General features: G+C 39.5%; 1 pseudogene; it reads left to right on the forward strand.

Moving 5' to 3' along the window:
• Window positions 1-1583: 1583 nt before the first annotated feature.
• On the forward strand, window positions 1584-2345 carry LOC149259654 (pyrophosphate-energized vacuolar membrane proton pump 1 pseudogene; annotated as a pseudogene).
• Window positions 2346-14075: the final 11730 nt, after the last annotated feature.

A 14075-nucleotide genomic window follows, 5' to 3' on the forward strand; every position in this document is an offset into this window, starting at 1 on the left:
GGAGGAGCACTCAAATCAAGGTCAAAGTAATTGTTCTTGTGCCTTCTACAGGAAGCTCTGTATTTCTACAGGAAACATCCTGTAGAACCTTTGGACGAGCCAAATCCAATTTCAAAAGTGAATCTGATGGTGGGAATCTGTTGATTAGGCCTACAAGCACTTGTGTGTCCATCCCTTGCCTTTCTCCATCATTTTTTCACCTCCTTGTGCTTCTCGTTGTGCTTCTACAGGAACTTCCTATAGAAATTGTGGGAAACTAGGCATGCATTTCAAAAAGTGGTTTGGCAAGCATGGTAGCTTCCTCAAAGGTTCAGAAGTCCTCCTACAATCTTCCAACTCCTCCTCCATCATCTCCATACCTGCATCACAGCCAAAATTCATTTTGTCATACCATGCAACCAAAATGCAAAGGCCTTGAAGCAAAAATCCATAGAGCAGAATTTGTTTATGCCATAACTTGAAAACCATGCATCCATTTGACAAACCGTTTTATGGGGAATTGTACAAGGTTGATGACAACATGCCTGAGCAGTTTCATGCAATTCTGGTGCACGGTTTCCAAGAAATCAGCCTCCATCACCATCAGCCATTTTTGCATTTTCTCCATATCTGTGCATCCGTTTTAAAACCTGTTTCATGGGGAGATGCACATGGGTGATAGTAGCCTAACCAAGCAGTTTCAGCCGATTCTGATGCACAGTTTCCGAGAAATCGACCTCTGAAATCTTCAGCCATTTTCCATTTTTCTCGAAATCCGTGCATCCATTGATCACGAATTTGCTATGGGAGATGCATAATGATGGTAGGAACATGCTCACCGAGTTTCATATCAATCCGATCTGCCGTTTGGGAGAAATGGCAAAAATAAGTTCTAGTTTTGTGACCATGCAGCAGCAGCAGCTTGAACGGGCAAAGTTGAACGTGAAAACGATTGCATGCAGCTTAGATCCGGCCAGAGGACACCTGCACAAGGAAAAGCAATCAGAAATCATTAGCCAAGCCTCATGCAATCAAAGAATCAGAGCATGCAGCAGCAAGAAGCTTCACAGGCAGCCGTTTGGCTTCAGGTACGTGACAAAACCTATTCCTCTATTGCATGAATCTAATTCAAGAACTGCATGAACGAATGGAGTGATGGAATTAAGCCATGAATTTAGGAAGGTTCACTTGATGTCCAGTTCTCTAGCAAGTCACGCAGCATGCAGGGGTCAGCCATGCACGTGAAAGTCAAAAAACGGACAGTTAGTGTCAGCTGCTTGAACTCCAGTGCAGCGGATCAAGAAGAAAACATACGGTTCATAAGTAGAACATGCAGTTCACGATAGCCTAACTGTCTGCATGGCCAACACATGTCTCTGCCACCTCACTCCAAAAATCACGCAGAAATCTGAGCGCTCAGCTGTTGGTCAACTTGCACTTGCAACATGATTCACTCGAAGTGTATTCAAATTCAGGTATTGCTTCCCTTTTTGTGAAGTTACATACTCTGAAATGCGAGCTCATGCTGTGGAACTATTGTTTGTCTTGTCTCAAGATGGAGATAAACGAAAATTAGCAGAACATCTTGGAGAAAAATATATGAAATGGTTAGCAAAACTTATTTCAACATCTTCAAATATGGTCTTGGCGGTTCTTCCATGGCTCTGTTTGGCAGCGTAGGTGGTGGTATTTACACCAAAGCAGCAGATGTAGGTGCTGATCTTGTTGGCAAGGTTGAGAGGAACATTCCTGAAGACGATCCACGCAACCCAGCTGTCATTGCTGATAATGTTGGTGACAATGTTGGAGATATCGCTGGTATGGGATCAGATCTATTTGGGTCCTATGCTGAATCTTCCTGTGCAGCTCTGGTTGTTGCATCCATATCATCATTTGGAAACTCTCATGATCTTACTGCCATGTGTTATCCCTTGCTTATTAGTTCAATGGGTATCATTGCTTGCTTAATCACAACTCTGTTTGCAACTAACATATTTGAGATCAAGGCTGTGAAGGAAATTGAGCCTGCATTGAAAAAGCAACTTATTATCTCCACAGTAGTGATGACTATTGGCATTGCTACTGTAAGCCTAGTTGCATTGCCTTCATCCTTCACTATCTTCAATTTTGGTGCCCAGAAGGTTGTAAAGAACTGGGAGCTTTTCTTCTGTGGTGCTATTGGTTTGTGGTCTGGCCTTGTTATTGGTTTTGTCACTGAGTACTACACTAGTAATGCTTACAGCCCTATCCAAGATGTTGTCGATTCATGCAGGACTGGAGCAGCAACTAATGTTATATTTGGGTTGGCTTTGGGATACAAATCTGTTATTATTCCCATATTTGCTATTGCAGTAAGCATTTTATGAAGGAAAGAAAGCTGCCGCAGTCGGAAAGTATTGTCATGTCAGGAACAGAAACGTGAATCAAGGTTAACCAATGGAAAAACAGTGATTTAAAGGCCTGGAAACACTTTTTCCCATCCAGCTTTGGCATGCAATATCTATTCTCGGGCAGTTCATTGTACGTGTGTGCTTTTATAATACATTAGACTTGCCATTTGTGTTGGATTCGTCAGCTTTCAGGCAGCGCAGTTCAAGGAGAAGGCACCCCCAGCCAAGCAAGTAAAATCAGTGAAATTGGTTCTACAGGAAGCTAGCAGACTGTTTCTACAGGAAGCTAGCAGACTGTTTCTACAGGAAGACAGAGACTGTTTCTACAGGAAGCCAGCGAACAGTTTCTACAGGAAAGTTTGAAAAGCGGGAAGCCAAAGGAGAAATCGGCCGAGATGCTAGCCAAGGAAGTCACCAGGGCCATCAAAGACAAGGGGAGAGATTTGGTTGCTCAGAGGATGAGCAACACTTTCAGTAGGGGGGTGATGATGAGCCCCAAAAATGTACAATTATTTGGGCTCATTCAACCTCCTAATTTGGCTTAGTCCACCATTCTCATTTGTTTATTGCATGTTTTTGATTATTTTTATGTTAATAGAGTGAATTTGGTTAGTCATTATGCCAACAAGTCTAATGGGTGCTTTGTGTAGCCTTTTTGGTCAACTTGGAGACAAAATTGAAGGTCTTAATGAGCACTTGGCAGCCAAATTCGTGGGAGAACAAGCTAGAGGATTTGTAGGAAGGTGTCCCCCTCATTTATGGGCCCTTACCTCGAATTCTCCACCATCAGCTCGGAGTTCAAGGGCCACCGAATCAATCAGCTCAAGGACAGCCAAGCAAGTCAAGTTGGACTGCTGTTAACTACAAGTCTTGGGCAGCCAAGTCCCTAAATTTTAGGAGGACTGTTGGGTCCTCAAATTGTATAAATAAGAGGGCTTAAGACCTCATTTCAGTTAGTCATTTTTGGGTTAGCTAGTTAGTCAATTTGGTTTTTTCTCTTTGTAAGCCAGTTTTGGCATGACATTAGACTTTTGATTATGAATAAAAGCAAGCAGTTTTGGATCAAATTCTGAGTTTTTAAAGGAGCCTAAAGCTCTCGGGGTTGGGCCCAACCTGAGAGCTCAGGCCTCCTTCCTTTGTATCAATATTGTTCCTTTAGCATTTCGTTTCCATTTTCCTTTACATGCATTCGAGTATAGCTGCTGATTTAGATTTCCTGTAGTGGTTAAACAGTTGCTGATTTGGATTTCCTGTAGAAGTTAAACAGATTGGTTTTATCAGTTAGAATTGCTGTAGTTGTTTGGAAGTAGGCTGAGTAGATTAGAGTGAATAACAGTTAAAAAAGAACAGGTTGACTGTATGCTCATGATCCACCTCTTTCTAGAGGCAGGGATCGCAGACTGTGCTGCCCATTCAAAAACGTTTGCTTACATGTTAATGCTCTCTTGAACGCAGTCTTGGTGATTGATAGAAGTGTCCATGAATGTCAATTTCTTGGAATGCTTCATTACTTCAGTACCATATATCAGTTTCCTTCACGAATACATTGTTGTTCATTGGTTTAAATAAGCTGTTGGCATAAGTTAATAACTTTTACTTGCAGGATTTGGATGATTTGTCTCATTTCCACCGTGCAACGCTACTCCATCGTTCTCCTACCTTCCCGAACCGTGCCCAGACCAACTATCCATCCTCCAACGAAGCCCTTTGTTCCTCAACTACCCCACTGCTCATATCCCCTGTTTTTTGCCTTCCCTTCCCTCTATTTCCTCTAAGACAAATCTGCCTCTACACTCACCCTCATCTCCTCACCTCACTGTTGCTGAGCTATTACCACCTCATTTCCATCCTACCTATTCACCCATACACTTCCTCCACTCCTCCATCACCCAAAACTCCAACCACAGACCTTCCTGTAGAAATCCCGAGACTTCCTGTAGAAGCCCCTGCAGACTTCCTGTAGAAGTCCATAACCTCGGTTGCATAGCATCCAAACCTTGTGGAACTCTCTGAAAGAATGCCAGGGATCCCTTAGACCCTTCCTGAACCTTCCAAACCTCCCTCAAAGCATTTTCATCCTGTGATTCATTCCTGCACAGTGGAAAACTAGTTAAGAGCTCTTGCATGACAATTCTCATAAATTAGTCCAAAATACAAAAAGATGTTTTCTCTAGTTAAAGGAAGTATAGACACATGCATTTGATCATCATAGAAGTGGTGGCACCTTTTCTCATAAGTTTGCATCTTCATTTTCGCATTAGTTAGATTAGCTAGTAAAATTAGGGTTTACTAGGGTTTCCATGCTTTGGTTGGCTTTCAGTTCATTTTTGCCAAGTAGATTAGTTTTCTTTGAGATAGCTTTCGTCCATCATTTAGCAAGCTTCTTCTGAGAGCATATAGAAGTTGGCTTGAGCCCTAGCAGACTTGTGCCAGCTGACCAAGTGACAGCTGCGACAAGAGCTAGTACTTGTGCATACAGCACCGTCGCTTCCAAGTTTGTACGAACTACCGGGTTGATAAAATTAGAGATAGGAAGCCCCAGGAGTTGTAGCATTATTGTTACAATACTGGAGCCCACCATTACTCACTGGCTGACTGCCTTCTGTGCAATGTGTTTGGATCAGATCCATCGTAGTCCTGGGATCCGCTCTCCCTCCTGTCAAGTTTACCCATGCACCCCTACACGATAAACTAGTGAGGAAATATATGTCATCTCTCTCAATTGAAATCTCATGGTCCCCAATCCTGAAAAAACCCTATATTTCAACCCACCGTTGGATGATCCAACTCAAGAGATCCTCCTAACTTTTCATCAAGTCAAGTCTAGCATGTTTCAATAGCCTACACCATCTCAGTGCTGCAAAACATGCCAGATCATTTAGCATTTTTTTCCTCGTGATCGTGATCTCTTTATCTGCAAAGACTCATCTTGTTGACCTAATCCCTACATCAAAAAACCCCTTGATCAATTTCTAGCTTGAAAAATCTCCACAAGAATCAAGAAAATGATTTTTTTCTTACGCTTGGCCGGCTAACGCAACCCTCCTTCCTCCACAGAGAATGCTAAAGAGCTCCTCCTTTGTGGGAAGAGCATTTAACGCACCCCACGGCTTGGGTGATTGTATTACCCAACCAAACCACCTAGGGCTCACTTAAAAACATAAAATTTCTAGCAAAAGACATAAACCAAGGAATGAAATGTAAGCTAAGGATCAATACTCTTACCTAGAACTGATAGAAAGTAAAATAGTTGCATGGTTTTCTTGCAATCGCTCAAGAAAGTTTTTCTTATTTTTCTCTCTAGAGAACTCTCACAAACTTCAAATGGTGAAATTGAGGGTTTGATTCTCTTTTTATAGTCACTCTGGAGGTATGACTCATCTCACCTAGTCTTAAATTTTGGAGCAATACATTCCTTCTTTATTTAAACATGTACAATCTCACTTTTTGTCAAATTTTAAATATGCTCTCATGATGTTCTAGTGTTTCTATGTAGAATTGACCATCCTTGACTCTGTATGAAAACATTTGTTTTTTGGAATTTTTCTCACTCTTAAACTGAAAAAAAAAAAACCCGACTTATCTTCTTCAGGCTTGTAAAACTCCTACGAAGAATATTTTAGCAATTCTTTTTACCCCCTTTTCTTGCTCCCTAAAAATGAAAAATACATATCAAGTTAACTTCATCTAACTCATTAAAATTTCACAAAGAATATCGAGTTTACTTCATCTCCTCATGCTCATAAGAAAATGATGAAGATGTATATTGAGCATAGTTTTATACTTTATCCAAACTCAATGGACTAACTTACAGAAAAGGAATTGTGTCAGGTATACTATTCACCCTTTGTTTCACACAGTTATCAACCATGACAAAGGTACCCCTTGGATTTGTATTTACGATCTTTTCAGACTCTCTAAAAATGAAAAGACCACCGAGTTTACCTCTCTAGACTCGTTAAACTTAATCATATTGTGAAAATTTGGATAGAACAATGGCTCAATATACATATTCTGAAGGATCTTTTGGCAAGAGTATTCTTGTGAATCCCTTGAACATGGTATCCCCTCAGTAACTTCATTTTTGGTTAGCTTCTCATTGAACCTTACCATCCTATGTGTTTAGTCTTGATACCCTGATGATTCTTGCATCCTTGTATCCTAACATTCTTTGGTGTTCTTGAGTCTAAGATGTTTGGTAGCCCTGATGTCATGCCTTCTATTTTTCAAGGGAATTTCCTACTCTCTTCTTCTTGTATCAACCATACAATCATATGCATATACTTCCCTCGGTTCTTTTCCCCATTGCTCTAATGTACCTCCAAAACAATCATTCTTGTCCCATTTTGCATCAAATGATGTAGGACACCTTATTGCCTACCTTTGACAGATCTCCTCCTATCGACTTCAACATATTATCTAGGAAGAAAATATAGAAGCATATCAATGCCCTAGAACTTGTAGTCCTCAGAGGTAGGTTAGCCTACATTCAATTGGGGGTTTTCACCATTGGCTCCTGGTTGAAAGAATCTATGATTGTTTGACGCCAACAACTTTTATTCACAATAGCTAGATTGTATTGTACATCTTGGAGACCATCATCATTATCAGTGTCCATCCTCATGTATGTTAAAAATTTTCATCATTTACTAGTAATCAGGTGATTTCTAACATGTGCAGAAATATGTTGTTCATAGAAGCGGAGCCCAAGACCTTGGGTGAAGGCTTACATCACTCAACCTTGTTTCCTCTCTCAAGATGCATATATTGTTTTTGGAGACAGCTCATCAGATTGATCATATTATGACAAAGCTTCCACATCGTGCCTATCAGTGGACATGATAGTCATATGTCTCATGTGAATCACTCTAATTCAGCTACTGAGCATGGGAATGCCCAACTTATGACATGTTCTTATATATTTGACATATGTTGTTGTTTTCAGTTTATAAAGTATTTCGGCCATCATATTCTTCTTAGACCTCACACTTTAGGGGCATCTGTTATACAAAAAATGACCTCCTCATCAGCTCAAGGGAGAAGGACACTTTGACAGGAAGAAAACCCTAAGTTACAGGCCCATTTGCCAAGGTAACGCCCCCCAAAAATAGAGAAAGAGTGTTAAAATGCTTCCTATGACCCAGCAAGGGGCATTAGTTCCTAGTTTAACACTTTGTTTTTCCTAAATGGAAGTGTTACTATATTTTTATGAGGTTTTGGAGGTCAAAGCATGAGTTGGCTGACTGAAACTCCACTTTTCACTCAGATTTCAGCTCAAAAAGCTGGAAACATCCACCTTAGTCTTGTCTAAGGAAATTGATAATCCTAACAAGATCATATAAAATTGGAAAGAGCAATAAAGTGAGGAAAAATCTAGATTTTTCCTCAATGGAACTTATGAATAAATTGGCAAGGATTGAGCCTCTCCTCATCTATAAATTAGAGGCTAGGCCATGGTAACAAGGATCTAAATTTAAGCATTGTTTTTCTACCAAGAATTTGATCAAGAGAGATAGAGAGAGGATCTAAAGAGCTAAGGGAAGACTTGATTCAACAAAAATGGTTGTAATCATTCTTCTCTCATCTGATAATATAGATTTGCTCTGGTTTTTTCTACTTGATTATGTTGACACCTTCTTTCATGTGTTGGTTCAATGGCAAAGGTGAATGTTATCTTAGATGCATGCTAGTTTTATATATGGTTATATGTTGGTGTTTTTAATCCTTAAGGTTTCATATGCTGTGAAGGTCACTTCATGTCTTTTCTATTTGCAGGTCTTGATCTAAGAGCTGGTAGAGGATCTTTCCCTTGTCACACTGAAAACTCCAGTGGATCTACACCAAGGACTGAAAGGTAATACTTCTATTTTACTTTATCAATTCCTAGCTTAACATGAGTATTTGCATATATCTCTGAAAAAATGCAGGTCACCTCATTTCGTCTTCCTTAGGTCTCGAGAAACCTGAGAGGGTTTTCTATCCACAACCGCCCATGCATTAATCCCTACAGCAATTTCTCAAAATAGTGAAATCCTTTTCTCCATAGTCTTTGAATCGATTTGTGAAGCCTTGCAACTAAAACTTGAGGACTCTCTTCACCCTTTTTCTATTGATGCCCTTATGGAGATTTACCATAAGATTTCTTTCTCATAGAGAGCTCATATTTTTTAGTCATTCTTACCAAAGAATTTTGAATTACCTAAGACAAATCCATCTTATCCCTCTGCAATGTTTCCTAAGATGTCTAGGCAGGTTATTTCCATGGTTTCTTATTTGTTAGGATATCCAAATGATCAGTGGGTAGATGAGGTTATCTTAGGGTTCTTATCAGTATTTTGATCTGGTAAGAAACCCTCAATTATGTTCACTTACAATCGTTTTTTATCATATGTAATTCATGATTAGTTCCTAATGTTTAGTGTTGAAGGATCATTCAAGCACTAGTCAATTTTGCTTTACTTGTTTTTATATCATCAGTCAGAAAGGTTCAAGTTTCATTTACAGAAATTGGACGCTAAAGGAAAACAATAGTTAGTGATTCATTGGACTTCATTACTAAGGAAAATTTTTGAATATTTCTCTTTCAGTTACTTTGTCAATAAATTTTTCTATATGATAGTCTATTTGTTCAGTAGTGATGCATTTACCAAGGTTTCCACAGAGATTAAAAGGATTTGACATTTGAGTGAGTAGTCTAAAGTTGGAGGCTACTATTTATAACCTAATTTTTACAGAGATTAGAATATATGGTTGTGAGCTTCCACCTTACAAACTACCAATGTTCCTCCCCATGAGAATTTTTTCATTAGAATATATCAGATAGATGATGAACATGGATGATATTCATTTTGTTTCTAAGAAGAAAAAAACTCATTTTAAACAGAAGTCTGCACCATATGTGCACATTGCAAAGCATGAAATTGAAGAGTATGCTAACAAATAAGAATGGAAAGACAACACACTACAACAAGTTGAAGGACAAGTTTCCATTCAAACAACATCAGAAACTCCTAGACTAAAAGAAAAGGAATTGAAAAGACCGAGAGAAATCATATCCCCTAAAGGATCATAGTTTTAAAAAGCAGTGTTCAAAGTGTTTAAGAGAAAAAAGTTTATAAATGTTGAAGTGGAGTCATTAGAAGTCCAAACATCTAAAGAACCTACCATAATCATACTTTCAGTAGAACATGTATTCTCATTACAGCAAATAGAAGAAACCATTATGGATTCTCCTTCTTCTTCTTCTTCTTCTTCTTCAAGACAACAGAGTATTTTTGCAAAATTCTTAGAGATGAAGAAGAAAAATGAGGCATTAAAAAATTCAACGTATGCAGAGTTCTGGAAATAATCTTCCACAACTTAGACCATGTTACTATCTGCCTTAGATAGTGAAAGAAGACAGTTCCAACTTAAATTTATGGAACCAAAGGTCGTTGTCCCTAAGAGCATTGATGATTATAAGAGCTTCGTATTTTCATTTGTTAATAAACAAATATATCCTATAGATCAAATTGATCTCCATAAAAAATTAGGAGAAATGATCTATACATCATTGAATAGTTCTGCCATGGCATCATCTAAGCTACAGGCATCTCTAAACAACATCCACTCTCAACTGAAGCTAGAAAATATGTCTTCTCTAGCTAAAGATACCAAGATCAAGGGGCTAGAAGATCTAATTTTAAAGTTAGGATTAAATCCTAAAAATGTAAAAGCAACTGAATAAATAATAAAAAGAAAAAATGCAGACATCCAAGCACTAAGGAAAGAGATAAATTTACCAACAACTGAACATCCTCAAACATTGTCGGCTTGAGGAGGCTTAGACCCAGATTCAAAGTTAGTTGCACTAACTAACAAATCCCGACACTATCGGCCCTTCTAGCAATAGCTTGCATAGCGCAGGCTACAGTGTCACCCAAGGCAGTATTGGGGGATGCTAGAACCAGGTTTCTATATCTAGAGGGATATGTGATGTGTTTCTATAAAACTTAGGGCTTTATCTCAACATTTGTGAACCCTGATCCTTGAGACCTGGAACTTACAGTAAATGATAGTAAACAGACTTATATCTTTTGCCGATTTCACTGATCATGCATAACATCATATAAATAAATAGATCTATGTCTTCACAAATCTATTAAGTACTTTTCCTTATTAAATGCATTCAACATATCAAAAATACAGTGAATTCATAGATAAAATAGTGATACATAGGTACACAGGTAATTCTTCAAAAGAAGCCTTTTAATATGCTCCAGATCTTCAATTATAGCTTCTCCCAACCCTGCGCACATAGCTGTAGGGGCCCACGCACTTAGTTTCTAACTTACCAAGGTCCCTGTGCACATAGTTGCAGGAGCCTTCCCATTCGCCCAAGTATTGAATAGATAAAAACAGACTCAACCCATGCACTTATGTTACTTGTTATCTTATGATTCTTTTATGACTTCCTTTTATATTCTTCTTCATTACAATACCATGGTCCACGAACCATGGGTGGGTCTCAAAACAACTTGACTCTTAACAAACTAAGGGGATTTGACCTTCCTAAATCCCCTTTCACTCCTATCAACCTGCACTACTCGCGCTCTGCTCCTCAAAATGTGGAGACTTTACAATTTTAAAAAAAACTTAACAAAATTTGACCGAGGGGACCTCGTCCCAACAAGCCCCCAACACAAAGTCGTGACTCGTCTCGAGTCACTCTACTGGTGTTGCCTCAACCTTTTCTTGTAGGTTGTTGAATTATATCTCCAATGCTTGAAGATCTTTTGTCCCTTGTCTGGTGGCCTCGCGAACTTCCTCAACCAACTTCTTCATTGTTGGACCTTCCACTAGAAGGCCCATGGTTATCTATGTCTCGTGCAAAGCTTTTAGGTTTTCTCTGAACAGTCTGTGAAAGTTGGCTTGCCTCATTGGCCCATGGTTGTGTCTTTGAGGAAATGATAGAGGCCTTCCGACGCAGCTCATCAATCTGGGTCTATATGAATTTTCATTCTTGAATTCTAGTTAACCTTTGAATAGGTGCTAAGGTCCACCTTGTCGCCTTGCTTGCATCAAACTACACTTTCTTTTTGCATATGTCTACTTCGATCATCTGTAAGTGTGGATTTTCCTGCAACGAGGTCCACATCTCCATGGTATGCTCAAAAAATTGGTTGTACTCCTTGACTACAACACCCAGAGTGGTCATATCTTTTTTAATATCAGCCTCGCACTTCTCTCTGACTTCCGTAGGAGTGGTTGGTTGTAGCTTTATTTGAAGTTCTAAAATCTGCAACTATAACTCAAACTGTACTTTTCTAATTTCTTCCTTGGATTCCTTCACTGCAGCAACCAACTTGTGAATTTTATCTATGGAGGCCACCTCTTCTGGAATTTGGAGCACAGGGAGCTCACTGCACACTTGGGTAAGGATGGCCTCTAGTTGATGATTTCGCTACATCATTTCATCATAGGCCTACAAGGCCTGTGCTTTCTCTACAAAAATCTATTGATTGTTATTTTTTAGCTCATCAATAATGAACAAGGCTCGTTTCTCCCAAACACGGAGCTCATCTGAAACTCCTTGGTGTAGCTCATGCGAGATCTGGATCGGTAGTGTTACAAGGTTGATACTTAGATTTTTCCAATACTATATGCGCTCCTGGTCATCAGCTGTCTCAAACTGGAGAGAGCCCCCTGGTAGTGGTATTTCTCAGAGCTCAGATGTAATTTCATCAGAACTAAATTTCGGCATGCTCGCTTATCCCATGCTCACCTGGATCATCCTGTCTGGACATGCAATTCCTTCAGGCCCTATTGTAATTTTTCCAATACCTAGTGGTACTAGTCCTCGATGTGTCCCCATATAGTTTCTGTGGCGAAGCAGACATCATCACCTATCTCATCAAGGTCCCCCTACATGAGGACCAATGGTGTCATACGCACAGCCTTATTGGACTTCTCCTTCTTGCAAGGTCCCATTGACCTTTGCTTATGCCTCTTCCTAACCATAAATGGGAACTCTAAGTACTCTGATCCAAGGTAAGGGTCTCTGTCCTCTTCTTATTCATCTCCGTTTTTGACCTCTACATCAGTGCGCTCTGTCCCAGGTTCCTCGAGGTCAATGGTGACCTACAATGTTGTCACTTGCACAACTTTTTCCTTTTGTGCTTCCTTCTCTTTCATAGAAGACTTTTCCTTTTGTGCTTCCCTCTCTTCTATAGAAGCCTTTTGTGCTTCTTTGTCTTTCTTAGAATCCTTTTGTGCTTCTTTCTCTTTGTCTTTCTAGGCCGTTGTTGGAGCTGTTGTTTTCCCCGTATCTCCTTCTACGCCCATAGTTTTTCTTGCAACGTCACCAGATAAGGTGAGCCAATCGCTCGGCCATTTTCTGATGACACCCATAATGTCATCATCCACAGCTAACTATGGCAACTTGTGCCATGTTCCTGTGGCATCCTTCTTCACGCGTACGGAAGATTGTGAAATTTTTTTTTGAAATATGTGATATTTGTGTACTGCGCATGTAAACAAGGTGACAACCGTGGCCATTGGTTGATCACCATCTGATATTGTGACTTGAAAAACACCCAAAAGATATTTGTTTCTGTTATCACTCAGGTTGTCCTTAAGCTCCTGAAAGGATACGGCCGAGGTAACCACAAACCAATCTTTGGACTGCAGGTTCTAGCCCACCTACAATCAGAGAGGGCTCTCTCTTTCTGATTTAGCTTTGTTGATGATGATTTTAGGCTAGTTATTGGGTTCAAGGGGTTTTGTTTGTGTTTTGGTGGGAAGATTGATGCTTTCAAGTAGAGAGGCAAAGCATAGTGTGGTAAGTTTCAAACCATTGGGCGTGGAGTCATGGAGTAAGACTGCTGGTGCGTTTTCTTGGTCACAAGAGAGAATATGGAGCAAGCTAGCTGCACATGAAACAATGATTCAAGGTAAAGAGATGGATTGAAAGGCTAAGGAATGAGAGGCAATTAAGAATCTCTCATTCAGGTTAGTAGGGGGAAGATAAATGAGCCTTATCTAGGAGCAGCTAAGAATTCCTAGATAACAATCATTCATATGTGAAATAGATCAAACATGAGCCATAAAAGAATTCATATTTATGCCTAAATCAAGAGGAAAAACATTAAGAAGCCACAAAAAATGAGCATAGAGTGAAACTAAGCAAATTCTAAACCAATCCTTTGTTCTGTAACTTGAGCATATATGAAATTGAAATAAAAGAGGTGAGGAACACTTATTGATTCATATTGCAGCACAAGAATTCCAAATTCATCCTTCAGAAACCATTAACAACACATAAAACAGTCCGTTCTCCAAGCTTTCAACAATCTTTGATTAAGAAAAATATATCAGATATACAGTGTGAGTCTCTCTTGAGGATTATCAACCAACCAACCCTTTTTACAATGTAGAGGGTGGTATATATACAAAAACTTGATACAAAAATATCTAGATTATGCGTTAATAGCTCATAACTTCTTTACCAACTCTTAAGGAGTGGTTGATGAGAAAGTAAATGCTGAAATAAAGACGAATGTAACAGTTGTTCTTTTCTGTCAGCGAATGTTGACCTTTGAGTTCATTCGAGTCGGTTGGATTGCGCTTTCAAAAATCCGCGCTCATAGGCTCGTCGTCCTAGCTCTTTGCTTTGTGACTGCTCCAACCTACTCTACGTGCTCCTTAATTGCCCTGTCTGGTATTTGC

The sequence above is a fragment of the Pinus tabuliformis genome, chromosome 6, assembly GCF_031772625.1.
Source record: "Pinus tabuliformis cultivar Carrire ecotype Pingquan chromosome 6, CPIR1, whole genome shotgun sequence".
In the NCBI taxonomy this organism is placed as follows: domain Eukaryota; kingdom Viridiplantae; phylum Streptophyta; class Pinopsida; order Pinales; family Pinaceae; genus Pinus; species Pinus tabuliformis.